This window comes from Melospiza melodia, chromosome W, assembly GCF_035770615.1.
Source record: "Melospiza melodia melodia isolate bMelMel2 chromosome W, bMelMel2.pri, whole genome shotgun sequence".
In the NCBI taxonomy this organism is placed as follows: Eukaryota; Metazoa; Chordata; class Aves; order Passeriformes; family Passerellidae; genus Melospiza; species Melospiza melodia.
In genome coordinates this window covers 11014246-11039655 of record NC_086225.1, presented here as the reverse complement: position 1 = coordinate 11039655, position 25410 = coordinate 11014246, and the positions used below count along the sequence as shown (strand labels likewise).

General features: G+C 41.6%; 1 pseudogene; it reads left to right on the top strand.

Moving 5' to 3' along the window:
* Window positions 1-275: 275 nt before the first annotated feature.
* On the top strand, window positions 276-21108 carry LOC134431492 (dehydrogenase/reductase SDR family member 6-like; annotated as a pseudogene).
* Window positions 21109-25410: the final 4302 nt, after the last annotated feature.

Genomic DNA, 25410 nt, shown 5'->3' with positions numbered 1-25410 from the left:
ATAAAATCCAATTTCTGTTATAATGAAGCTTAACTTCTGAGCTCAAATGCCTTTTGACTTCTTGAGACCTTTTATGTACAACTGAAAAAAAAGAAAAAGATGGGACAGCCCTGCCTCTCAGAACTCTGGAAAACTGAGGGTCACAGGACAATTGTGATGGCAGAGGTACACCCTGGATCGTGTCTAGTTTTGAGAATGTATTTGCATCTGCTTCCTGGGGGTGGTGTTGGCTTATGTTTGTTACATTTCTGTGCCATCCCGTCGAGGTCAGCACCATGGGGCAGTTGGATGGGAAGATCATCCTGTTGTCAGCAGCAGCACAGGGCATTGGCTGAGCAGCTGCTACTGTAAGTAGGAAAATGTTTGTTCTGCTGGGCCTGTGCAAGGTCTCTCATTCTAGCTTGTCCAGTGACACCTGCACCAAACTAGTTCTTGAATTAATAACCATAGATGAAGCCAGAACTACCCAGTGAAAAAATCAGGGAATATGTAGCCACTATGCTGTATCACGCAGGCTTTGTGCTGTTTCAATTTATGAAAATCTTCAACTCTGAGTGGAGATGTTAGACAAGGATAAGAACCAGATTTGAGGACAGCTGCTGTTGCAAGGCTTGCAAGGGTCTTTCAGGGTGAGAGAGATAGACGAGAATCTTGATCTCATGATGAGAAGGCTGGATTTATTAATTTATAAGTTACATTAAGACTATACTAAAAGGAATAAAGATAAAAGTTCAGAAGCTGCTAAGCTAAGAATAGAAAAGGAATGAATCAACAAAGTTCTGTGTCCAGGCAGAAAGCAAGAACAACTCTCCTGTGAGTGGTCAGTAAATCCAAACACTCACAGAAGACCAATCACAGGTGCACCTGTTGCATTCCACAGCAGCAGACAACCATTGTTTACATTCTTTCTCTGGGGCCTCAGCTTCCCAGGAGATGGAAAATCGTAAAGAAAGGATTTTCCACAAAAGATGTCTGTGACAAGCTGCATCTGCTTTTCTAACAATATATGGTTGGTACTGCCTGTACCTTTTATTCAATATCTCTGTTGCTTTGTTCTGGAAGAAAATAGAGGTGATAGAGGGAATATTTCCTGGTATAAGGCTGGATACTGTGAGGATCCCCTACAGTAAAGCCAAGGTATTTTACCTGTGTTCATGACTGACAAAACCAAGTTCACATGATGCTAACACATTGTTCACAATGAGCAACTGTAAGAAACCCTTTACAGATTTTATTTGATTACTGTTAAACAGAATTTAAGGTACGTGTTAACTTTCCAGTTAGCTTATAACTCCTTTTGACCAGTTCTTCTCCTGCTACTTCCCTTTTCCATGGCAAATAAAAAACCCAGTAGAATTATCTTGTTATCTCTGTAATGTAATTAACAGCTCAGGAGAAGCTCCTGTAGCATTTTTGCCAGACTGGTTAGTTTCTCATGTGTGTCGCTGAGAACACAGAAGACTGCTGATCTTGGCTCTTACATGAATCACTCAGCCCAAGGAGCAGGTAATCCTCCTGATGGTTTCACTTTGTAAATACCCAACCAACCATGGAAGGCTGGTATGGTTAATGTCACTATCCTCTTAAGCTGCACTTGGGACACCTATTTTGAAGATAAGGGGCTACAGTCCAAGATGTCAGAATACTTTTGACAGACTTTACTTCACGAGCTGTTGATTTATCAGTAATCACAATAAAAAGAAAGAGGCTTTTGAGGAGTCCATCAAGAATGAAGCAATGTCTCTGGTTAAATATCCTAAGTCATGCTGCTTTTAATATTGTTCTATTCCAATTACTTGGATACAAAGGATTTTTTAAAAAAAATTCTGGTTTATGACTTCTGCCTTTACCTCTTAAATTTCATAACTTTAAATTTAAATCTAACAGTAGATTTAAATTAGTTAAATTTAGGTCTTAACAATACAGGCAATTCTAGCCCTATTGCTTACTAGTGCAGCTAATAAGGGCAACAATAATATCCATTATCTTAGTCTGGTTACTGTTCTTATACTTTATTTATGGATTCCTTCCTTTAGGGAAAACACCTTAAATTTGTCTTATCACACAAAGTTAAATAGTTGTCTGCAACTCCCTGATATACTCAGAATGAAAACTGAGAGATCAGCTGCCTTCAGCTTGGCTTGGCTTCTATTTCAAGCCAAAAAGCACCTGAAAAGAAAACAGATTTTATTTCTGCTATGAGCTGGAATATCTAAATATAAACTACTTCTGTGTTCTCCAGGCTTTTGCTAAAGAAGGAGCCAAAGTCATTGCTACAGACATCAATGAGTCTAAACTGCAAGAACTGGGGAAATATCCAGGTAAATGGCCCTACAACAGGCATTAGTTCAGCTCTTATAAGTTTTGTGTAGGCTGTCTGAGATACATTTTGAGGATAGGAAGGCTTGAAGAAGACAGAAAAAAAGAAAATTCTAGACCAGTTCTTTTGATGTTTGCATTGCTTTATGCTGTGGTGTGAAAGAACAGAGATTTGCCATGTAAAATATTGCAACATCAGCGTATCAGAGTATTATTCCAGACATGTGTAATAACTGATTTTCTTGTGTCACAGAAGAAGTTGATGTTTGCTAGAACAGCATCCATTTCAGTTACCTTTTGGCTTCACTAGGCTAATTATCAAGTGTATCACTCTGGAAGGCATGGAATGCTTTTTTCTCTGATCAAGAGAACATCCCACTATACAAAAAGGTAGACCTAGTGTCTTGCATTTCTATGGTCCATACTTGGCTTGTCCTTTTAATGCATTCCTTACTGTGCTGTAGAATCCATATGTCTTTAGAAATTTAATTCTGGTGACACTAGATACGCCTATTCTGTTGGTACAAATGTTCAGGCCTGAAGGTTGTTTTTGTACTGCCACCACAGGAACACGCTTCAAGAAGCAGGTTCTGCACAGGTGTGTTTCTAATCACAAGTGGGATGTTACGTTAAAACGTAACTTTTCAATATTGAAATAAAAATAAGTCTTGGATATAGTTTACAGCTGACAATGCTTCTAACTTGATTTGAGAGAATAAAGTGGATTTAAGGAATTCTTACTAAAATCTGTCAGTAAAATACACAAAGCCACAGCTGGCACAACTTTTAGCATGAATATCAGACTCTGCCAACTGGAGCTCACAACAAGAAATCCCTTTGTAATTGTTTGGGAACTTGAGGGCTTTTCAGGTTCCTTCTGAGGGTATTTGGGGAAATGTTACATTTTCTTCCTCTGCTAGTATGCTCAAAGGGAAAGAAATAACTTTCCGTATACTCAGAGCCATTTCCATCCTTTAGATATATGATTAGTCAATCTGTAATTCATCCAGACTTGGCGCTTTGAGGTTTTTGAATTTTATCCAGGAAAGGTAATTCCAATGTGATGTTAATCACCAGCCTGTAGTCTGATCGAATACACAAATCTCTTCAAAAGTGTCTCTACATTTAACTAAGGCACAGAAAGCCTTTTCATGGTCTTGCTGCTTTGGTTTAAAAAAAACCCAGGGTTTTATGCATTTCAAATCAAATTCTCCTTTGACAATACTCAGATGCTTTACAGACAGCTTTACAGTGTTTCATGGAATCATATCTGCTGGGTTAGACTTTGGAATGAGACAGAGTAAAGATCCATTCTGAATTAGGTGAAGTGTCTAAGAAAGGTGAAAAGTCTGTGAGGCCAAAGCTGAAGGAAAAGCTCGCATGCCGAGACAGCAAGGAGACAGAGAAAGAAAAACAGAAAAGACCACAAGGTTGATTTGCCCCCAACTTAGAAATTCCTTTGATAAAGAAGAACTGGTGCTAAATGTCACGCGGAATGAATATGTATGAACTTATTGTGAAACTGTATGCATATGCATTTGGAAGAAAGATAAAAGAAGACCCGAGGTCTTCAGAGGTACCCATGCCTTGTTGGGGGACTTGTGTCCGGCACGTGTCGTAATAAAAGCATACCGGGCTTTACAACTTTTACGAAGTTGTGAGGTTTCTTCTTTTCTCGGCAAAACAGGGAGGCCATGTAGTTCCATCTAGTGCTCAAAGTGGCACTGGTTAGAGTAGGTTGCTCAGGGCTATGTTTAAGTTCTGAACATCTCTAAGGATGGAATTTCCTCTGCAGGACCCTGCTCCAGTGTGACTGCCCTCATGATTTTAATAGTTTATGCAAAATCATTTTTCTTTATTAATTAAATTATATAAAGCTCATTCATAATATCATCAGCTACACATGAGAATGTGGCATGTAGTGGGACTGTAAGACATATGTAACTAATTCCATGATCTTCTATGATAATGAGTGTGAAAGTTCATTATGATTATACAGGTTCTATAATACTTCTGTGTGAGAGTATAGTGGAATTCAAATTAATTTCTAATGTTTTTATAGTAAATTAGGCTAGTTCATCTGCTTGCCATGCTGTATAACAATTAAAACAGTTGATCATTTTAATTCTCTCCTGAAATTTTAAATAGCATGATATGCTGTCCCAGATTAACTGCTGCACTAACTTAATCATTGAGTGAATTGAATTGTAAGTGCTATCCTCAGCACATCAGAAAAATACTCAGCTAATTCTCAATCAAATATATTGAAACAAATGCTGTGTTTTTTCTAGGCATTCAAATACGGGTTCTGGATGTCACCAAAAAGGAGCAGATTGAAAATCTGGCCAAGGAGATTGAAAAGATTGATGTCCTCTGTAACATTGCAGGGTAACCAGAATGTCTTTGCTACTACTGTTTTTCCAGTTTTCCCTGTCCTCCAAAACTACTTTCTATTACATCAATGCATTTTATTTGTTATATTTTAATGGATTTTATACTCTTAATAGAAACTTCCATATGTTTCCATCAAAACTGAACTTTTTTTGCACAGCCACATAACCCAGGCCAAGATAGAACAGCTCTGGAACTTATGTTTTCCTCACACTACGGGTGACCTGTACTGATGGCTTTGGCCCTTCTAGCACAACAGTGAACAAAGCCTGACAGTCTGCTAGTGTTTGGTTTTTTTTCTTGGTTCTTCTATTGCCAATCATTTTGTTGTACATATTGAATCTCGTTTGTATCCTTGATATTTACCAGAAGAAATACACTGTTGCTTGCATTCTTCAAAGGAGCTCTTATCCCCCTCTTTTAAAAGTTGGAAAAGTTAATTGCTACAAAACAGCAGTGGAAAAAGAGCCACAGAAATGTAAGCCACAGACAGTAATCCACTTCATGCACTCATTCTAGGTTTGTTCATCATGGAACCATTCTGGAGTGTGAGGAGCAAGACTGGGACTTCATGATGAACCTCAATGTTCGCAGCATGTACCTGATGATCAAGACATTCCTTCCCAAGGCAAGGCTTGGCTGCCCATGAATTTTAGTCTCTCCTGCATTGTTTAAAGTGTGACAGATCAGAGTTGCTGCCACTGTGACAATGTACAAAATACAAGCATGCCACTTTGGATAGGGGATCCCTTAGATCACAGTGATCCTACTATTAAACATTCTCTTCATTGCATAATATTTCAAGTAGACAATTTTCTAAAGGATATGGTAGAGAGGATTTATTTGGGGAGCTGGCCTATGTAAACTACCTAAAATACTTCAGAGTTTATGCAGAGCAGTGATGGAGTCATTGCAATACAATGCTAATGTATTATACGACAGCACACAGTTGCACAATACCACTGCTACAAAGTATTAATAAATCATCTATATTAATATGAATTTTATACAGCTCTGGAGACTATCTTGTGAAAAAATTCAGGGATGCTGATACTAACATGCTGATTAGAGAAGAACAGTTCAATGAATGTAGCAGCTTGAAGATGCTTCTTGGTTTTACATAATCACTAGGTTTGGGTCTACAAAACCTTGTGGACTGAATAAGGTGTTTGCATTCCCATAAATGCAAAGGCCAGATTTGAAAGCTGTGACCATGACTGGATGGCAACTATTCTTTTCAGTATTGTTCCAGTACTTTTTGCTTGGTTCATTTGGTTTTTAGTTTGTTTGGGGGTGTGTTTTTTCTTAGCTGAACTTAATTTTCAAAGTTTGGGGTTTTTTGAGAACTTCAGGCATATCAGATTTTAGGATGCCTAAAAAGGTCATAACTTAAAGAAAATTAGCTACAATTCATAGATGCTAGAGTGTTGTGCTTTAGTCTTCTCCAAAACAAGAAGAGTTTGAGTGGGATCAGTGAGTTGCTGCATTGGTAGATGGTATGGGCAGATGTCTGTGTGGTGTAACTTACTGTTGTGACAGAGGGCAATGACTGAGAGGTGGCAACCTAGGAAAAAATCCTTTCCTGGCATAGTTTTCAATCCTGACATGGCTCAGGGAAACTGAGGGAGAATTTCAGGCTCTGCTTTACTGCTTCAGTCAATGGCACCAACCCACGCCAACTGAGCTTTGTTGCCCTGTGTATGAAATGCACGTAGAGCTGTTCTGTGAGTTGCTGTGGGCTATTTTGCTGAACCTTCAGATGACAAAATGGTTTGCATTTGAGTGACATAAGTGCTCTTTTTGCAGATGCCTAAACAGAAATCTGGAAATATTATAAATATGTCTTCTGTGGCATCCAGCATCAAAGGTCAGTAGCTTGCTAGAGTTCCTTATATAAATCTTTAGGGTGATGGATATACAATATAAATATTGTGCAACCTTGAATTTAGAGGACATTCTAAATTCAAAGCTATTTCTAAATCCTGGGGAGGGACCAGTTAGGGGAAAAAAAAGTGAACGCATTCAACTCAAATATAAATGCAAGGACACAGATGGAAAATTGTAGAAACTCCAAGATCCTTACCTCTGAGCTTTTTTAATATTTTGTTAATGTTTGTAATGTTTTGTACCTAAAAAGGTATATTACTTCCAGTGATATCTTGGTACATATGTTCTTCAGAGATATAATGAAGAGATTACAATTCATAAGAGCTATAATTATGCTTTCAAAAGAAGCCTGATCATGACTAACAGATGGATTTCTGCTATTCCTAAATCTTTGCTGCTTGTTACATTTTCTAGACTAGTCCCCAGGCTTACACTATTGAAAGATGGTGTGCTTTCCTCTGGTGTGTACCTGAGTAGAATTCTAGCAGTTGGCATTCCAGTTACCCTGCCCTTATGAAGGGTTACAGGAAATGCTGAAGTCCAGAAACAGGTGCATATTGAACAGTCTTGGCTTTTCCTTCTTTTCTTTTTAACTCTATTTCTGTGCTGCCTTGACATGGACCTTCTGTTAGGAGTTGTGAACAGGTGTGTCTACAGTACCTCAAAGGCAGCAGTTACTGGGCTAACAAAGGCTGTGGCTGCTGATTTGATTGAGCAAGGCATCAGATGCAACTGAATGTGTCCTGGTAAGTGTTCTTACATTATCCTGTGATCTAGGAGCAGGTGCTAGAAGGCCAGATTGAGTCTGGATTTTTAAACAAAAAATAGACTTGGAAGTGGTAACTGAAGTTACCAGCAGTTTACCAGAACACAGCATGCTTGAAAGTCTTAATATATAAAAGTTGTTATTCTGTGGTTAAACTGGATGTTTAGTCTGATTAACCTAGTATCTGCACTTTACACATATATTACACAGTAATTGAATGGTTTTTTTCAAAGATGCAGTCTCAGAAGTTAGATGTTACAGGGCTTGCAAGGGTCTTCAGGGTGAAGAGAGAGACGAGAATGTTGACCTCATGTTCAGAAGGCTTGATTTATTAGGTTATGATATATATTACATTATAACTACACTAAAAAGAAATAGAAGGAAAGTTCTCAGAAGCTAGCTAAGCTAAGAATAGAAAAGGAATGAATAACAAAGTTCTGTGTCCAGGCAGAAAGCAAGAACAGCTCTGCCGTGAGTGGTCAGTAAATCCAAACATCCACCTGAGACCAATCACGAATCCACCTGTTGCATTCCACAGCAGCAGATAACCATTGTTTACATTTTGTTGCTGAGGCCACAGCTTCTCAGAAGGGGGAAAAATCCCAAAGAAAGGATTTTTATGAACAGATGTCAGTGACATTTCACCCTTTAAATTTTAATAAATTAAAAAGAAAAATGATTGTAATTTTCTCTGCTGTGCACATGCAGAGGAAAGAACAAACACTTGGCAGGTTATCTGTTGCCAATCAAAACTTTACTCAAGTGCTGGTGTGGAATGAACAGGGAATTTCTTCACCTGTAGAACATACAATTTTATCAAATCACTAAAACAATCTTGCAATATAAGAAAATGCAAAAACAATGCAAAGCAAGTCCAAGTCCAAACAGCTGAGTTTCAGGAAAAAGTCCAGGGACTGAAGATCTTCCTCTTTGACCTATCTGAAAGTCCTTTTTGGTCCTGAAACAGGCTTCAGAGCTGCTGCCAGCTATTTCAACTCTTTTTTTATTTAATTTATTTTTTTTTTTTTTTTGTGATTGAAAAGAGCAGCAGCAGCAGAGCAGCCAGAGAAAGGCCCTGGGGGGCCCTGGCCCATGGACTGACCAAGAACCCCAGATCTGGCCCACAAAAAGGCAGGCCAGGACTGGTAGGGGGAAGCAAAACCCCCAAACCCATCAGGAGGCTGGACGGTGGCCCTGGCCCAGGGACCTGCGCCCAACAGCCCAGGCCCAACCCACAAGGCAGGCTCTGCCTTGCCACAGGCCTGCACCCTGCTGCCAGTACAATGGCAGAACAGGTGGTGAGACGCTTATTTTCCCCAAAATCACCAAGGCATGCCAGCAGCAGAGGAATAGAAGCAGCCCCAAGGACCCTCATCTCGGGTCTAGGAATGTTCGTTCCCCACAGCAAGCAAGCCATGATCGCTTCCCGCTGTGCCCTCTGCCTCTGCAATGCAAATGCAACAGGTGCGTCTCCCATCTGCCTCACGGCACCACCCCCTCTGGGCTGGGGACCAAAGGCAGAACTCTCGGGACCCACCTGCCCCTCGCCGCTGGGACGTGCAAGGGGCAGCAGAGCATGGCAACCTCCAAGGGGCAGCAACTGACCAAACACCCCCCAACCCGCCAAGAATGCTGATTTTGAATGCCAGCAGATGGGCTGCACTGACAGCCAGGTGGCGAGCACCGCCTCCTCCACAGGAGAGACTGGCTTCCGGGGCCACTGCTACAAGGGCAAATGGCCCAGGACGGTCCCAGCTCGAACAAGCCGCTGGTTCCAGGGCAGCCTCTGACGCAGACACGGAGGACAAAGTCTCCGACGGCGGCATAACTGCCGGGGTGTCCGGTGGAGGCGGTGGGGGGGTCGAGGGGGCTGGCGGAGGGGCCGAGGACGGAGAGAATGCCTCCCCCGCTGAGCTGGAAGCAGCAGCTGCATCCTCGTCGCCTAGCAACAGTGGCTCAGCTGCGGGAAATGGTGTTTCTGAGCTCGCAGGCGGGGAAGCTGCACCCACAGGCTCTGCCGGAGGGACGGCCACGGGAGAGGCCGTGTGGGAAAGCGCCCGCACCCGCGGGGTGGGTTGAGGCGGTGCTCTTGGTGCTCGCAGGGCTGGCCGGGGCGGCAGGACAGCCAGGGGGGGTGGCACCGAGTCGCTGTTATCGCCGAGGGCATCTCCTAGCAACACGGGCGCAGGCGCAGGGAGCGGTGTTTCTGAGCTCTCAGGCGCAGGCATGGAAGCCGGTGAAGGTGCGGGTGGGACCGCTTGGGGAGGCGGCCATGGGCCAGGTCTGGGAGGCAGCCTCGCAGGCCTGGCAGGAGGGGGGGCCTCGGAGACCGGTGCTGCCCCCATCTCTGAGCGGGGTGGTGCTCGCGGCACTGGCAGGGGCGGCGCAGCCCACTCCCATCCCCCCAGAGAGAGAAAAGGGGGGAAAGGGATGGCTCCATCTGAGCATGCTCCAAAAATGCAGAGAAAAAAACTTCTCCAGCTCCTGGCAAAACTTCGCCCCCCCACCGGGATGCAGGGGGGCTGGAAAGCAGCAAATCATCCCCCAAAGGGTCTTCTCCCGCTGAATTCGGGGGAAATGGAGCTTGCCCCTTGCAGTTAGCAATCCAGGGAAAACCAGCTGTTTTCTGTTTCAAAACTGGAAGGAGCATTCTGAATGCTGGATAGATCCCGGGGTAACCAAACCCACGGTCCAAAATGAAATGGAGAATGGAATCCATGCACTCCCATACGAAAACATCAAGGGCATATAGCACATTCATAAAGAACCCAAAAAGCTTTGCCCATCAAAAAAACTCATAGAAATCTGTCTCCAACAAAAGAATTCCGTCCTCTTCAATCCATTTTTGCCAGAGGGCAATAAGTTTCTCCTCTGAAGGAGAGAAAAGAACCTCATCCTCTATGGGAGAAATCCTCCACATCAGCAGCCACAAACTACGAAGGGCCGCATTTTCAGGAAGGAAAAAGCCAACAGTACCTTGAGAAAGAGTCCAGCACGCTCTGGCCAGCTCCAAGGTGCTGCTGCACTGTCCGAACATCTTCCTGGAGGCTTTTCAGAAGGTTCTCTTTGTGGTCAGCCTTGCTGTGAACTCTGTCCAAATCAGGATCTTCAGTTCTTCAGCTCCTGGCTAGAATCCACTTCTGTGGTCACTTGTGAAGCAACCATCAATGCTACACATTCGGGTTTTACCCAGTGCAGCAATTACTCCTCTGGGGGTCACCAGTTGTAGGTTTGTCCTCCTCAGTCGGGGTTCACCAATTGTTACAGGGCTTGCAAGGGTCTTCAGGGTGAAGAGAGAGACGAGAATATTGACCTCATGTTCAGAAGGCTTGATTTATTAGGTTATGATATATATTATATTATGACTATACTAAAAAGAATAGAAGAGAAAGGTTCTCAGAAGCTAGCTAAGCTAAGAATAGAAAAGGAATGAATAACAAAGTTCTATGTCCAGGCAGAAAGCAAGAACAGCTCTGCCGTGAGTGGTCAGTAAATCCAAACATCCACCCGAGACCAATCACGAATCCACCTGTTGCATTCCACAGCAGCAGATAACCATTGTTTACATTTTGTTGCTGAGGCCACAGCTTCTCAGAAGGGGGAAAAATCCTAAAGAAAGGATTTTTATGAAAAGATGTCTGTGACAGTTAGAAGCAGGCAAGAGGTAGCTAACAGTCTGACCATTGTTTAACCATGCAAAAAGTATTGAATCTAATTCTCACAACTCTTGCCTTCTACGGAAATTTAAAATTCTGTGCTCTATTGGTGGCTTTGCAGTCTTTCTCCTGAATTATATTGCAAAGTTACACATAGGTGTTAAGACATACAAATAGAACAAATAAACTTTTGTTGTGATTGCTGATACAGTTGATTTTTAACACTGAATTTAAAATTTTGCTTAGGAACTGTTGACACACTATCTTTACAGGAAAGAATCCAAGCCCGGCCTAACCCAGAACAGGTGAGAAAGCAATTTATTAGCTTGGTCACATGTATATATGTTTAACTCTCTTTTAAAAAGAATATATAGCTACACTTCTGCCCATATTCAACAATATCCTCAATTTCAGAGTACTGTGGATAACTTAACATTGCTGTCTCCTTTGAAAGTGTGGTCAGCTTGAACTCGAGACAGAAACCTTACAGCCAGACCAGAACTGAAGCCTCAGAAGGATAATATTGGTTAGTGAATGCACAGGGGTTCTCATCCATGGAAGCAACTCCAGGTGTTGGTTACAGTATCCAGTGCAAAAGCAGAGGACATTTTCTATTGTGGCATGTGTCAGCCACAAGGAAGGCTGACACAAAACAGTAAATACAGAAAATGCAAAAACAGTACAGACAGAGCATTCTGGCCTATGCATTTCCACATTATTTGGGATGCTTAACCATCCATATTAGATAATGGCAAGTTCATATTTGAAGGACATGGGAATATCTACCACCAAAGGAAGGATTTTGTTGGCTTTATTCTAGAATGAGAGGTTTACCTACTTTATAAAAGTCACCCTAATTTTTTCAACCTGAAATTCACATCCTTGTTGATTTTATGTTTTTCCAGCTTTAATTCCCTACTTAGTGCACTAAAGGAAGTTATGACTAATGTTTTGCGGAGAAAAGAAGAAACTTCACAACTTTATAAAAGTTGTAAAGCTTGGTATGCTTTTATTACGACGCAAGTCCCCCAACAAGGCATGGGTACCTCTGAAGACCTCAGGTCGTCTTTTATCCCCCTCCCAAATGCATATGCATACAGTTTCACAATAAGTTCATACATATTCATTCCACGTGACATTTAGCACTAGTTCTTCATCAGAGGAATTCCTAGGTCTGGGGCAGATCGACCTTGCGGTAATTTCTGTTTTTCTTTCTCTGTCTCCTTGCTGTCTCTGGAATGCGGCCTTTCCTTCAGCTTTGGCCCTACAGACCTCTCACCTCTCCCAGGCACTTCACCTAATTCAGAATGGATCCCCACTCCGTCTCATTCCCCCCTTTCCTAGGAAATAAGTAAATTCTTTTACTTAATGAAAACTTTCACAACAGTAAGTGTCTTTTAGTGCTTCACCGTGTGCTTTTGACAAAGATGTTAGTACAGCTATTTGTTGTAGCGTTCTCTAGTACTAAATTAACAATGTAATAGATAGTCCTAAACTTAACTAATATTAGTAAGACTACAATGGGGTCACACAACTTATCAAAGATTCTATTCGCAGTTGGTGACTACCCAAAGATCACATCTAATAATCTTAACAAAATTACATATACAGAGATTAGAATGGTTTCTACTAGACAGAATAACATCATTGCTATCAATTTGTACAGCAGCACAAGCAGTTCTCAAGCATACTCTCTTTTCCAGTATATACGAGCACAGTTTTCTGGTCAGTGACTGGATGGACTTCGAAGTGACAAATACTCTGTTCAGTGTCTAAACACACATCTTGAGCATTAATAGTATTGCTTTCGCAAATGAATCCTATCTGTTCTCTAGTAATGCAGGATTCTAAGTTTACTGTCTGCCACTTTCTATTCATCTTTCGTGCCCACACTCCATGTTTTGAAGGATAGAGTATTGTTTTTTCATGGTTTGATCTTAGAGCAATGATGGGATGGACAACATAAACAGTGGCATTATGTATGGTAAGCACAAAGGCAGTTGCCACATTAGAAACAGGATCATAGGTGAAATTCACCATAGTCTGCCAGGTTTGAAAGTTCCTTTCAAAATCAATTACATTATCCAACACAATTTCTTGAATTTCAGCTGGAAAATTACCTTCACCCCTTTCCCATATGATCAGAGCTGCTGTTGCTTGTATCCATAACTGTGCTTGTATACAACTGAAAGCTAAAGACACATTATCTTGTACTATACTTAGTGCTTCTACTATCAACTTGTGGTCTTGGTCCCCAGCCTTTTCATACTTCCTTACTTTGGCAGTACTTTTGAAATCTGTCACTGGCTAGTTCCTAATGCCAATAGAGATTACTATAAAGGCTGCTTCAATTTTGTTAGGCTACCTGCTGCAGTGGCTAGTTTATTCACTAGTATTTCTGAATCAATTCCATTTAAAACTCTTAATCTTGTCCCTAATATGCCAGTTAGATGTTTGTTATGGGGAACAGGAACTGCTTTCTGTTTATGACCATCCCTCCCTGCCAGAGGGATGTGCTGGGCTCACACTGCAAATTCAGACACACTTTACAAGTGTATCTGACAGAGGTTTAGGTCATATTTGAGGCAGATGTTTGTTCTGAAATGTAGAGTCCTCAGGAATCTCCTTCCCCCTCCAGAGCACCTGATTTCCCAGATGTGTGGCAAGCAGGAATGTCTCTCCTGGTCTACGAAACCTCACCCACCCATTAATTCTTGCTACAGTCTTATGATTTGCTGCTTAATGAAATGATTGGGGGTGGTATGGGGTGTGAAGTTCGTGATCTATGCTCAGATGGCTACTAATCTGTTGCACTATTTTGGAAATGAAATGTGATTCTTTATTTGAGGATATTGTGGCTGGAAGTCTGAAGCGTGGTATTATTCTTTATAAAAATAATCTGGTCACTTCTTGAGCTTTGACAGTTTTGGTGGGGAATGTTTCTGGCTACTTTGAAAATGTATTTATTAATACTAGTAAATACTGATACTCCCCTTTCGTTGGGAGTTTTGAAAAGTTAATTTGCTACTGCTGTACAGGCTCATGGCTTCTCTCAGTCTGACTGAGTTTTGGCTGGAGGCGTATTTTGGGGTTAGTCTGGAGGCAAGGATTTCATTGTCGGCTTACTTGAGTGATAGTGGCATATAAATTCTTGACAACGATATAACGATTGTTTTAATCAGATGTGTGTTCTAGAAAGCTTGTGGAAATTATTGCTTCAAAGTCAACACTTCATTTCAATGCACTCTGTATCACTCGCAGCTTTGGTCATTTTGAGAAAGGAGCTACACTTTATAAAAGGCTTTTCAGTAGTTAGGCTTTAGTGTGTTTTTTAGTGCCCTTCTTTCACTAGTAACTACGAAAATGGGAAGGGATTCCTAGCTCTCTTTCAATGGTAGCTCACCTCTTGCAGTTGTACGTCTCTTTTGGTTAGTATTATTGTATTATGGCTTACTTTCGAGGAAAATCTGTACTTCACTTTTTGCTGCTTTTTTTGCTTCTCTATCTGCTAGCTCATTTCTTTCTTCTAATTTTAAGCTCACTCTCTAGTGTGCTTTAATATGCTTTTTCAGGTAGTTGAATTGCTTCTAGCAGCTGGATTGTCTCTTCTTTCTCTGTGAGGTCAGCAGTCTTCTCTCTTTCTAGATGGCTCTATGTGCATGTGTGACTCTAAATGCATTCTTTGGGTCTGTGTAGATGGTTATTCTCTTCTCTTTTGCCCTTTCTAGGGCACGGGTCAGGGCAATTATTTCAGCTTTCTGCGCAGAGGTACTTGTTGGTAAGGGTCTAGACTCGATTACTTCTCTGCAGGTAGTCACCGTGAACTTTGCAATGTCGCTTTTTTGTCAGTGAACTAGGTCTCTTCATTGTCTGGAGGAGCGTCCCTTAAGTCTGGGCGGCGGGAGTACGTAGTTTCGGTGGTCTCTAGGCAACTATGGTGTCTACTGGGAAAAGAAGCTGGGTTGACAATATTAGTCACTATTATCTCTACATCGTCTTGCTCTACTATGATGGCCTGGCATTTCAGAAATTTCTGTGGTGAGAGCCAGTGGCCACCCTTTACTTCTAGTGCTGCGGACACTGTGTGGGACACTAGCACAGTCATTTTTGTCTCAGGGTAAACTTGCGTGCTTCTTGAATATTTAGCATGACTGCTGCTACAGCTCTGAGGCAACTTGGCCATTTTTTGGCTGTTGCATCTAGTTGCTTAGAGAAGTAAGCAACTGCTTTTCAGTAAGGGTCTAAGTCTTGAGCTAGTATTCTCTGGGCAATTCTTTGCGTGGGAAAAATAGAAAGAATGGTTTACTTACATTTGGAAGTTTCAAAGTTGGAGCTGACATGAGGGCACTCTCTAGCTGGCGAAAGGCTTATGTGGTGTCTTGTGTCTACTGGAGATCTCTGTTTCTATTGGCAATAAGAGCATAGAGGGGTCTGGCGAGCAGTTCATAATTATCTTACTCTTGGTAGATTACTTTCTGTTTTACTACTTGTGCCTTTTCTTTGAGACTCTGCGTCTTTGGAGTTTTAGGAAATTCAAAAGGCTTACTGTTCAGGCTTCTCTTGCTTCTCTCATCTGAGTGGCTATTAGAAGATCGTCTACGTACTGCAACAGCCTCCTTTCCTCTTGTGGAGCTTCTTGGGACTCTGGGTCTTTGCAAGCTGTTCTCCAATCAGAGTGGGGAATCTTGAAGCTTTCAGGCACATGGACTATGTGAGCTTGTGTTTGAATGCAAAAATTTTCTGGCTGGCTTCGTGGATAGGGAGGCAAAAGAAGGCATCTCTTAGGCCTAAAATAGTGAACTAGGTTAGCTCAGGTGTTAAACAAGTTAGTAAGGTATATGGATTTGCTACTACAGGGTATAAATTTTGTGTTATCTTATTGACAGCTCTTAGTCTAGTACTATCAATTATTGGGCTGATTCTTTCTTTATCTTTTTTTTGAGGGTACTACTCAGTTCTCACTAGTTGTGTTCTTTCTTTAAACTTGATGCTCATGGGGGAGCATCTTTCACTCTCTTTGGTACAGCAGAGGCTCATACTCTTGAAAACACTTGTTTACTTATTCTAATATCTCTTTACTAATGTCTTTCTTAATTTCAGTGTCTGTTAATGTTAATTTTAACATCTTTATATCATTTGCCTCTAGAGTAACTTTTCTCATTTGAGAATGTTTAGCAAATTGAGCGAATTGTACAAAAGCTTTTAGGTACACATAGTACACATATTACTTTAAAGGTTTGCACAAGGATGCCAGGATGCCTTCTCAGACTGGCCAGATGTTCAGTTGTTCTCCACACTGCAACATAAACATTATCTACAGGTACTAAAGCTTTATTTAAAACTGAATATATGGCTTTTGTGTCAACAAAATTCTTCTCTTTTGGGGAGGTCATCTTTACTCTTCCTCCCTTACCTTGGGAGGAGCTTTTAGCAAATCATATGTACTCATTTTGTGAACTGTGATTGCTTTGCATTTCAGCACGATAACTCTTGCTTGATTTCATACGTTGCTATTTTATGCTGCATGCTGAACAACATGTTTGATTTGCTTTCTCTTTGTCTTGTTTTCTCTTTTTAAGAAATCTGGGTGATTTCTTAAAACACAAAGACATTTCAGCATACAAAACTCTATCTCATTTATCTTCTTATTTTAAAACAGTACTAACAGCAATGAAGTATTATAAATCTTTTTATTTTCTGAGCTGCTCCTACTGGCAGCCTTCTCCCAGTGAGCCACTCCCAAAAGGGGCTAATTTAGGAACCTCTTTGCTCTGGTCAGTTCTCATTATTTATTTTTCTTTGCCCTATCTCGCTTCTACTCAAACTTTTTTACAGACCTTCACAGTAGTTTCTCAACTTTCCTCCTATACACACAGCTCCAGGTGGCAGGTATTAGATGTGGTTCTCACACACAAGTTCTAAGACCTTAGGTTCTGAATCTGCTTGACCAGAAACTTCTAATTTACATGTGCCCTGACACTTATTAGAACAGCAAAACCAGTGTTTCTCATAAACACCGCACTGCAATAATAACTGCACATCTAGCTTTTGCTCACAGGCCATTTTTGTGTTCTCTGGGGAGACGGGGCAGCCAGAGCTGTCCCTGTGCCCAGGGGACAGCCACTGTCACCTCACACAGCATGCTAATCAAAAACGTGACATAGACACTATATTCTGAGCAAACAAAATATCAGTCTTTTCTAGTTCTCTTCTTGCACAATCTAATTAAGCCCTGTGTCTACTTACACTTGTTTTACTGCTTTGCAAAAAGGCTGTGCTAGTCACAGCTGAAGCTCTGATATGCCCACAGACACCGACACATGCACCCGCACCCCCCCTTTATCTCAAATTCCCTAGAGCTAAGGCTTGAATTGCTGTGAAGGGGGGAATTCTTAGAATTCTTTTAACTCTATCGTAGTTAAGCATAAATCACTGTACTATAGTTCTCTTATGTAAAATGCTACTCTTGTTGCAACAAAATCTTAAAATCTCTACAAATACTACTATACAATGAGAATCAAATTACCACAATGCAGCGGAAGAAAATCACTACACAAATTCACTGGGAAAGGGCATATCTCTCAAAGTGCTCGCTTTTCTCAACACAACATAGCATACCATAATTCAGCATTTACTCACATCAATTTTCTTGGACACAATCAAAATCAAACATCCAAGGCAAAGGAACTCTCTGAGCTCATACTCACGGTTAAAATGTACCAGATCTACACAAATCACTACATTTAAACATGATAAATACTATCACTGACATTCTTCCACTCGCTTCTCTGCGGGGCACTTCTGTCCCTGCCGCCGCAGCCTGCTGCAGCCGGCGCCTCAGGCCTCACTCAGCTGCTTCAAACACGGGTAGTACTGACCCCCCCGCACTGTAGATTTATTCCTTTTATACACCATACACTTATATACTTGCACGATTAGAAACACAGCTCACCGACCACACAATGCACACATTAACCATACAGCAACACAATGTCCGGACATCACACACACACAAACAAAGCACACACGGGCTCAACAGTTCTGCTCTATCAGAACTATGGACCCCCAACACACATGCACGGGTTCACCCGGCTCACCCCCAGAGCCTCTAGCGGTTCTGCTCTATCAGAACTATGAACCCCCAACACACATACACGGGTTCACCCGGCTCACCCCCAGAGCCGCTTGCGGTCTGCTCTATCAGAACGATGAACCCCGTCTCTAATACAGCTGCTCTATCAGCTGAACCCAGCGATTTACTCCCTTGCTCTCCTTTCCCTCCCCCGGGGGCCCCTCAGTACATACCGTATCTTCCTCCGCAGGCCAGCAGGTCCTTGTCTGTCCTCGCAGGTGGCAAGTTGAGACGAGCGGAGCCCCACCAGGAAAAAATCCTAGGGCGCGCCTTGGAGGTCCGTCTATCCCCCCTGCCCCTGCGGGGACAGAGAACTGGCTTGGCTCGCCATAATGTTTTGCAGAGAAAAGAAGAAACTTCACAACTTTATAAAAGTTGTAAAGCTTAGTATGCTTTTATAACGACACGCGCCGGACGCAAGTCCCCCAACAAAGCATGCGTACCTCTGAAGACCTCAGGTCGTCTTTTATCCCCCTCCCAAATGCATATTCATACAGTTTCACAATAAGTTCATACATATTCATTCCACGTGACATTTAGCACTAGTTCCTCTTTATCAGAAGAATTCCTAAGTCTGGGGCAGATCGACCTTGCAGTAATTTCTGTTTTTCTTTCTCTGTCTCCTTGCTGTCTCTAGAATGCGGCCTTTCCTTCAGCTTTGGCCCTACAGACCTCTCACCTCTCCCAGGCACTTCACCTAATTCAGAATGGATCCCCACTCCGTCTCACTAGAGACCTGTTTCAAATATTGTTTCATACATGTCAATAGGTTAAAATAATTGCTGGTTTATATTTTTGATATACCAAATGCTTTTGTATATCCAGGCATTGAAGGACTTTCTGGCCAGACAGAAGACTGGCAGGATGGATACTGCAGAAGAAGTGGCCCATCTCTTTGTGTACCTGGCCTCTGATGAAGTAAGTATAGACAATGAAATGTCCTGTCACAGAATCCCATGCTGCTTTGCTGCTTCAGAGTACAGAGGGTATTTGTTTCAGGACAATCTCCATTCTCTTTGAACTGGATTATTACAAAAATTAAAACCAAACTGTGGTGTTGCAAGGTCCCTAGGACGAGGTGAGAGATGAGAATTTGACTCTATGTTTTCAGAAGGTTGATTTATTATTTTATGATATTATATTATATTATATTAAAAGAAATTATATACTAAAATATACTAAAGAAAGAAAAAGGAGACATTAGACGGTTAGAAAATAATGAATAGTAAAAACCTGTGACTGACCAGAGTCCCAACACAGTTGGACTGGGATTGGTCATTAAGTCAACACAATTCACATGGAACCAATCAAAGATGCACCTGTTAGTAAACAACTTCTAGACTACATTCTAAAGCAATCAGGTAATTATTGTTTATATTTCTTTTCTGAGGCTTCTCAGCTTCTTAAGAGAAAAATCCTGACAAAGGGATTTTTCAGAAAATATCATAGTGACACCAAACTATGTTCTTTTACTGAGTTCATCCTGCAATACAAAAGGTGTTCTGAATGTTGACAGTGATTGCAAGGCGTTATGTATTTGGTGCCATACTCTGGTGGTTTCATGTCACCTGAGCAAATTGACTGACCCCAGGTCATCCTGAATGATGAACAAAATGAGCTTGTCAGCTTTACCAAGCTTGCACCATAGCTAGGTCATGTTTTAAGGAGGTAGAATTAGTAGAGCTGCTGGAGATTTTAGCTAATGCTCAAGGTGAATCTGCCATCCCAGCATAAGGAAAACAACAGACCCACTGTGGATGTTACACACCAGACTTTTGATGACCACTGCAAACAGCACCAACACTAATGAGCACACACCAATGTTATTTGAGCTGCTATAAATTTACCGAGACTAAAAACTGGACTGGATTTGTCTGGACATGTCCAGCAGTCCTAATGTCCATGTCAAAATACTTCAGTGGATTTAGTTCAGTATTAATGTTGCTATCTATCAGTAGTCTGTTTCTCAATTTCATCTTGGGTTTTAGTATTTCCATAATGCTAATAATTTTTCCAGTCTGCTCACAGGGTTTTCAATGGTGTGTAAACAGAATTCCATTTTTTCAATGTATTCAGCATGTTTCAGCAGTTGACATAAGGAAGAATGTCAACAGCTCAGTTGCTTACCCCACTATACATATAATCTAAGTTTTTAGTTAGGTCCCATTATAATTATTGGCTGACCTGGTCAAATTATGCTCAGCTGAACAGACCTAATAACATCACAGTGTGAGGTATTTACTCCTGCAGGTAAGATATCTTGCAGGTAAGATATCTAAAGTCTAGCTTTTTAAAACTTGTACTCTCAGGATGCGTTCTTATCTTAATGCCTCTAGTAATACTTTTGCCACTCTTCCTTGAATTAAGTAAAAGGCTTCAATTTCTATTTGTTTCTATTTAGGTATTATATTACTTACTCAGGTATTTTTGTAAAACAAAAAAGTGTATAAAAAGAAAGCATATTTTTTAATTTAAAGGAAGTGTTTCCCTGTAATTAATAGCCATGAAAAATTACTTGAAATCATTGTATATTTTATGTAATTTCAGTCTGCCTTTGTGACTGGTAATGAACTAATCATCAATGGAGGATGGAGCTTGTGATTGACTCTACCTGCAAATGGAAATTCATGCTATGATGGGCAAAAAATGAGGATGGTGTTTCTTGAAAAGATTGAGATCATGCATGTGATGTCTTTCCAAACAAATTTGCTATTTCTTGATTGATCTTACTGATTAACTTTTCCTTAAATAGAGAAATAGTGGAGTAAAACATACTTCATGTGGCTTCAATTTCTGGCAGCTCCAAAAACATGAAAGAACAGCAGTTTAATGTTCAAGATTTCAGGAGGCCAAAAATATTATTCAAGTTACAAAATCTGAGTTGTGTTTTAAGCAAAATCTGAGTGAAAGGAATTAACTATTATATTTAGTCTCATCTTACTAGGTATTTGGAAATTAAATACTCACAGGTATTTGGAAATTAAATAATCACAATTAAATACTCACAGGAACAACTATGCAAGGGCAATACTCTAGCAGGTATGGATGGGGGTATATGTGAGAGGAGTATTCTTAAATATATGGGTGGATTTTCATGAATATGCTTGACTTGAAGCACAAAAGCAAAAGGAGTGGATTTTACCACTCTAGATAGAGCCAATATATTTGTCTCCAAAATAATGTGCTAATATTGGACAAATTCTGTAAAATCTGTTGCTAGATGCTACACTTTGGTGCTCTATGCCTTATTTTCAAGTGCCAATACAGCTCACACTAAAGCACAAGGCAAAATTTCTCTGAAAAGGACTGTTACTACAAGAGTATGTGCTGATGTTTTTATTGTGATAGCACATGGTAGCTTTGATTCATGAAATAGAAACCTATTATTGTCAAGTTTCATACTCTGGGAAAAAACATAGGTCCTGACCCAGAGATCTAAGGCAATGAATAACCAGAATTCACAAAGCATTTGTTTTGCTAATATACTGCTTAAAATCAACATGAATTACATGGTCTGACTGTCATGGTTACCTTTAACATTTATCTAGTTCATAAATGAAACTCTATGTAATTTAATACATATCTTCATATATATTATATACATATATATGTGAGGGAACAATTAAGGACTAAATGCTACTTAATATGATTCATCAGTAATCAAAGCGCAGGAAAAATGTACAATGTTGTCTGTGTGTTTCTGTAACAACAACTGCCATGTTTATAAAATTATTGCTTAAGCTTTTCAATATCAGCTGAAACATTAGTATAAATTACTTGATTTCAAAGATAATGAAACACATCTAGTTAAAATCTGGCCTCATTTTAAAATGATTGTATGTAAATCTAGATTTTACTAATGAGAAAAATATTGCGAATGTTGGCTTCATTGGGCTCATTATGGGCTTAACGTTTACCTTTAATCATGGTTGGAGCATTCTGACCTTGTGTAGTTTGTTTATGGGGTTTTAGAGAATCTAATATTTCAATCAAGTGACTTTGGCAGCCAAGCAGATCAAGTTGGGGCACAAATCCAAAATGGCTCCAAAAATGCTCACTGACATAAATGCAAAATATTAAAAATTGAGGCTGGCAGGACACAATTTCAATAGTTTTAGAGTTTAATATGAAGTCCTAAGCCCTTTTGTCCTAAGCCCTTTTGTAGTAGGTGCATAAGGCTTACCTTGAAAAGAGAATTTCCCCATTGCAGTAACACAGGGAACATGTACTGTGTGTTCTGAAAATATAATTAAGAATATGAGAGAAAATTCATTATACTTATTGCACATTGACCATCCTTACTTAACGTTTCTAAACTTGCTTAGAATTGTAGTATAGGGTTGCTGCTCAAAAATGGCTGCTGCTGCTGTTGTCAAAGCACTTGTGCAAGAAAGTAAGTACCACTTGCCTTTAAATTGAACTAAAAGGCACAAAAGGGTTTTTTTAGTGGTTGGCCAAAAATCTGGTGGACCAGAAAAGTAAAAATCAGCAGAGCTTGCTGCCTCTTGCCTTATTAGCAGTGCTTTTCATGGAGGTATTAACAGTTGCAACTCTGAAATGTGTTCCAATGTCATGAGGTTTTTCAGCAGACTTGCAGGAATTATTAAAGGAAAATGCTTCTTAATGCTCTCGTGACCTAATTCCCTGGTCTATTTTTAATGGAACTGGGTAATTCTCTTTGTTTTCCTTCTACCCCAGTGATAATATAAAGAGGCTTTTTGACTTTTCAGATTCTAGGTCAAAATTTTCTCTTGTGGGGGAGGGAGGAATAGACTTCCCTGATTCTGAGTCTTTCTGGAAAATTTAATCTGATCAAAAAATGCTTTCATTTTCTCTTGAATTTGTAGTCAGCTTAATTCTGTGTGATGATACCAACATGTGGCATTTGACTCTGCTTTCACATGGACTCAGGGCAGCTTGCAAATTTAGAGTTGAGAAAAAGAGAAGGTCTGAGAGAACATCTCATTACCTCATGTGCACTTACAAATGACATGGACGAACTTGCTTTAAGAAGTCGAAATTCCGGGATGGGAGCAACTTGTGTTTGTTTGGGGTGGTTTTGGGGATTGGTTGGTTGGGTTGTTTTTTTTTTTGATTCTCCTGCCTGCCCCAGTGCATTTTGTCTGTGTGCACCCAGAGCAGAATCAGCAACAGCTCCTTACCCTTTCCTTGCACCTAATCTCCAACTTCTCCAGTGCTGTAGTCTGGGTTAAAGGATGGTGTGTAGCTTCCCTATGCATCCTCCCACAGCCATGGGAAAGGCAGCACAGAAAACCTTTTTTGTGGGCAGCAGATGCAATGAATCTCATGGGGGACTGGCTATGAAAGAGACAAAAATCTTCCTCCTGGGTGCCCTGACGGGTATCCAGAGCCTTGGATGGGCTCAGGACCGGTCCCGTCGCTCTCACCAACCTGACAGCTCGGACCACGGCCCGTCTCCTGCCGCCTTTCCCGCGGTGACCCATTCTGCAAGGCCTGCGGGAAGCCCTTGGGGGCATCCCCAGCTGCAGCGGCTGGCCTGTCGGAGCTGTGGCTGTGGAGGAGGGCCTGTTGTGCCAGCAGCAGCAGCAGTGAGGGAGGAGGAGGAGGAGCCGGAGCCGAGCAGCAGGGCTGTCCCCGCTCGGGCCGCCCCGGCAGAGGCTGAGGGGAAGCGGGTCCCTGGCTGAGGCCCCGCCGTGCCGCAGGTGAGTGCTGTGAATTCTGTGCCCCCCTGGTCTCGCTGCAGCCCATCCCCTGCAGCAGGAGGGGTGACCGGGGGTGGGAGCGGAGAGCGGGCTTGGCCGGCAGGAGGCTGCTCCCGGGTCTACTTGGTGCCTTTTTGTGGATAATGATGGTTTGGGTGTTTTAATCATTGTTTATTCTGAGTGCCGGTTGCTGCGGTGAGGTTTGTGGTATTTTGTGTGCGTGGCTTTCTCTACCTGCTGTGTACAAAGCAGAGTGCTGAGTCATCCAGGCAGCAGAGCTCATGCTGTAGGTGTGCATGTGCTGTCCCTGTCAGTGAGCTCTCCCTCACTACCCATTCAAAAACAACTGGAGCAAACCTTTCTGCTTTCAAAACTAGAAAAGTGTATTTTACAGGGAGGTACTAAAATAGGTCTGTTACTGGCTGGTTTCCATGGGATTTGCCTTAACCCTGAGATATAAATTCCTCTCAATGATTTCTCAATCAGTGATTTTTGTTGGCATAGAAGGTGGAATTGAAAAACCAAAACAACCCCCCTACCCCCAAAAAACCCAAAACCTGTGAGCTTCCCAAAGACCCGTGCTGACATAAGTACAGTAACTACTCACTTTGGTCCCACTGATCCAAAGGACAGTTCTTGGAAGTAGGTTCTTGATCCTGCCAAGAGGGTGAAGACCTGCCACAAACCAGATAAGGACAGCACTGTCAGATTTGTCATTCACTCCCTGAAACCATTCCTGTTAAACAGAACATTCAATGAAATAAACAAGGCCAGGAGACGACTTCTCCTTTTTAATGCCTTTATTAAAAGTGATCAGCTCAGGATCGGGCAGCTCGGCGGTCTGTAGCGTCCGTCGTCTCTCCCAAGGCGAGTCAGAGGATATGCACAGCTTTGTCCACAAGGGGCAGAGCTGGGGAATCAGATCCTCGTGGGAGCCTATAGGGCCTGCTGATCCCTTCAGATGGTGCCCCTCCCACTCAAGTCAGCTTGGTCTCACCGCCGGGGTCAACTCTCATGGTCAGGGCGAGAGGGTCCGAAGGTGTTCCGCGTCTCTGCAGGCTCAGCACTCGGCTCCTCACGTCCAGACATCACTCCAGTCTCTCAACTCTTAGGTGGCTCGTTGTTTTTGGGGTTTCTCCATGAGTTTGGAGATGGGGGTCTCACAAAGCATTCTGGTCTTGGGAGTCACTTTGCATAACCCCCCCCCACCTTCTCAGGTGTCTTCCCTATTCTGAGAAAGGTAAAGCTTAGCCTCGGGAAGGTCCCCACCCGTTACAGTCTCAGGAGAAGGGCCATTAACTCGCCCCAGCCAGGGCTTTTACTAATACAAAAACAACCATTAACGAACACGACCCGTGAGTACCATAACACAGGCAGCAGCCCAGCAGTAGTGGTAACTTTTTTCTCACAGAAAAAAATCAACTGAATTTTTGTTTATAACAGTCCCCCCTCTTTTTCTTTGATCGAGCTTAAATTTTTAAGCTTGCATCAACTCACAATTTTTTTGTTTTGAATCTACTATAAATCTCTTGTGCACTTTGGTAATCATGGTTACTTAACCTTGTTACTTTCTTT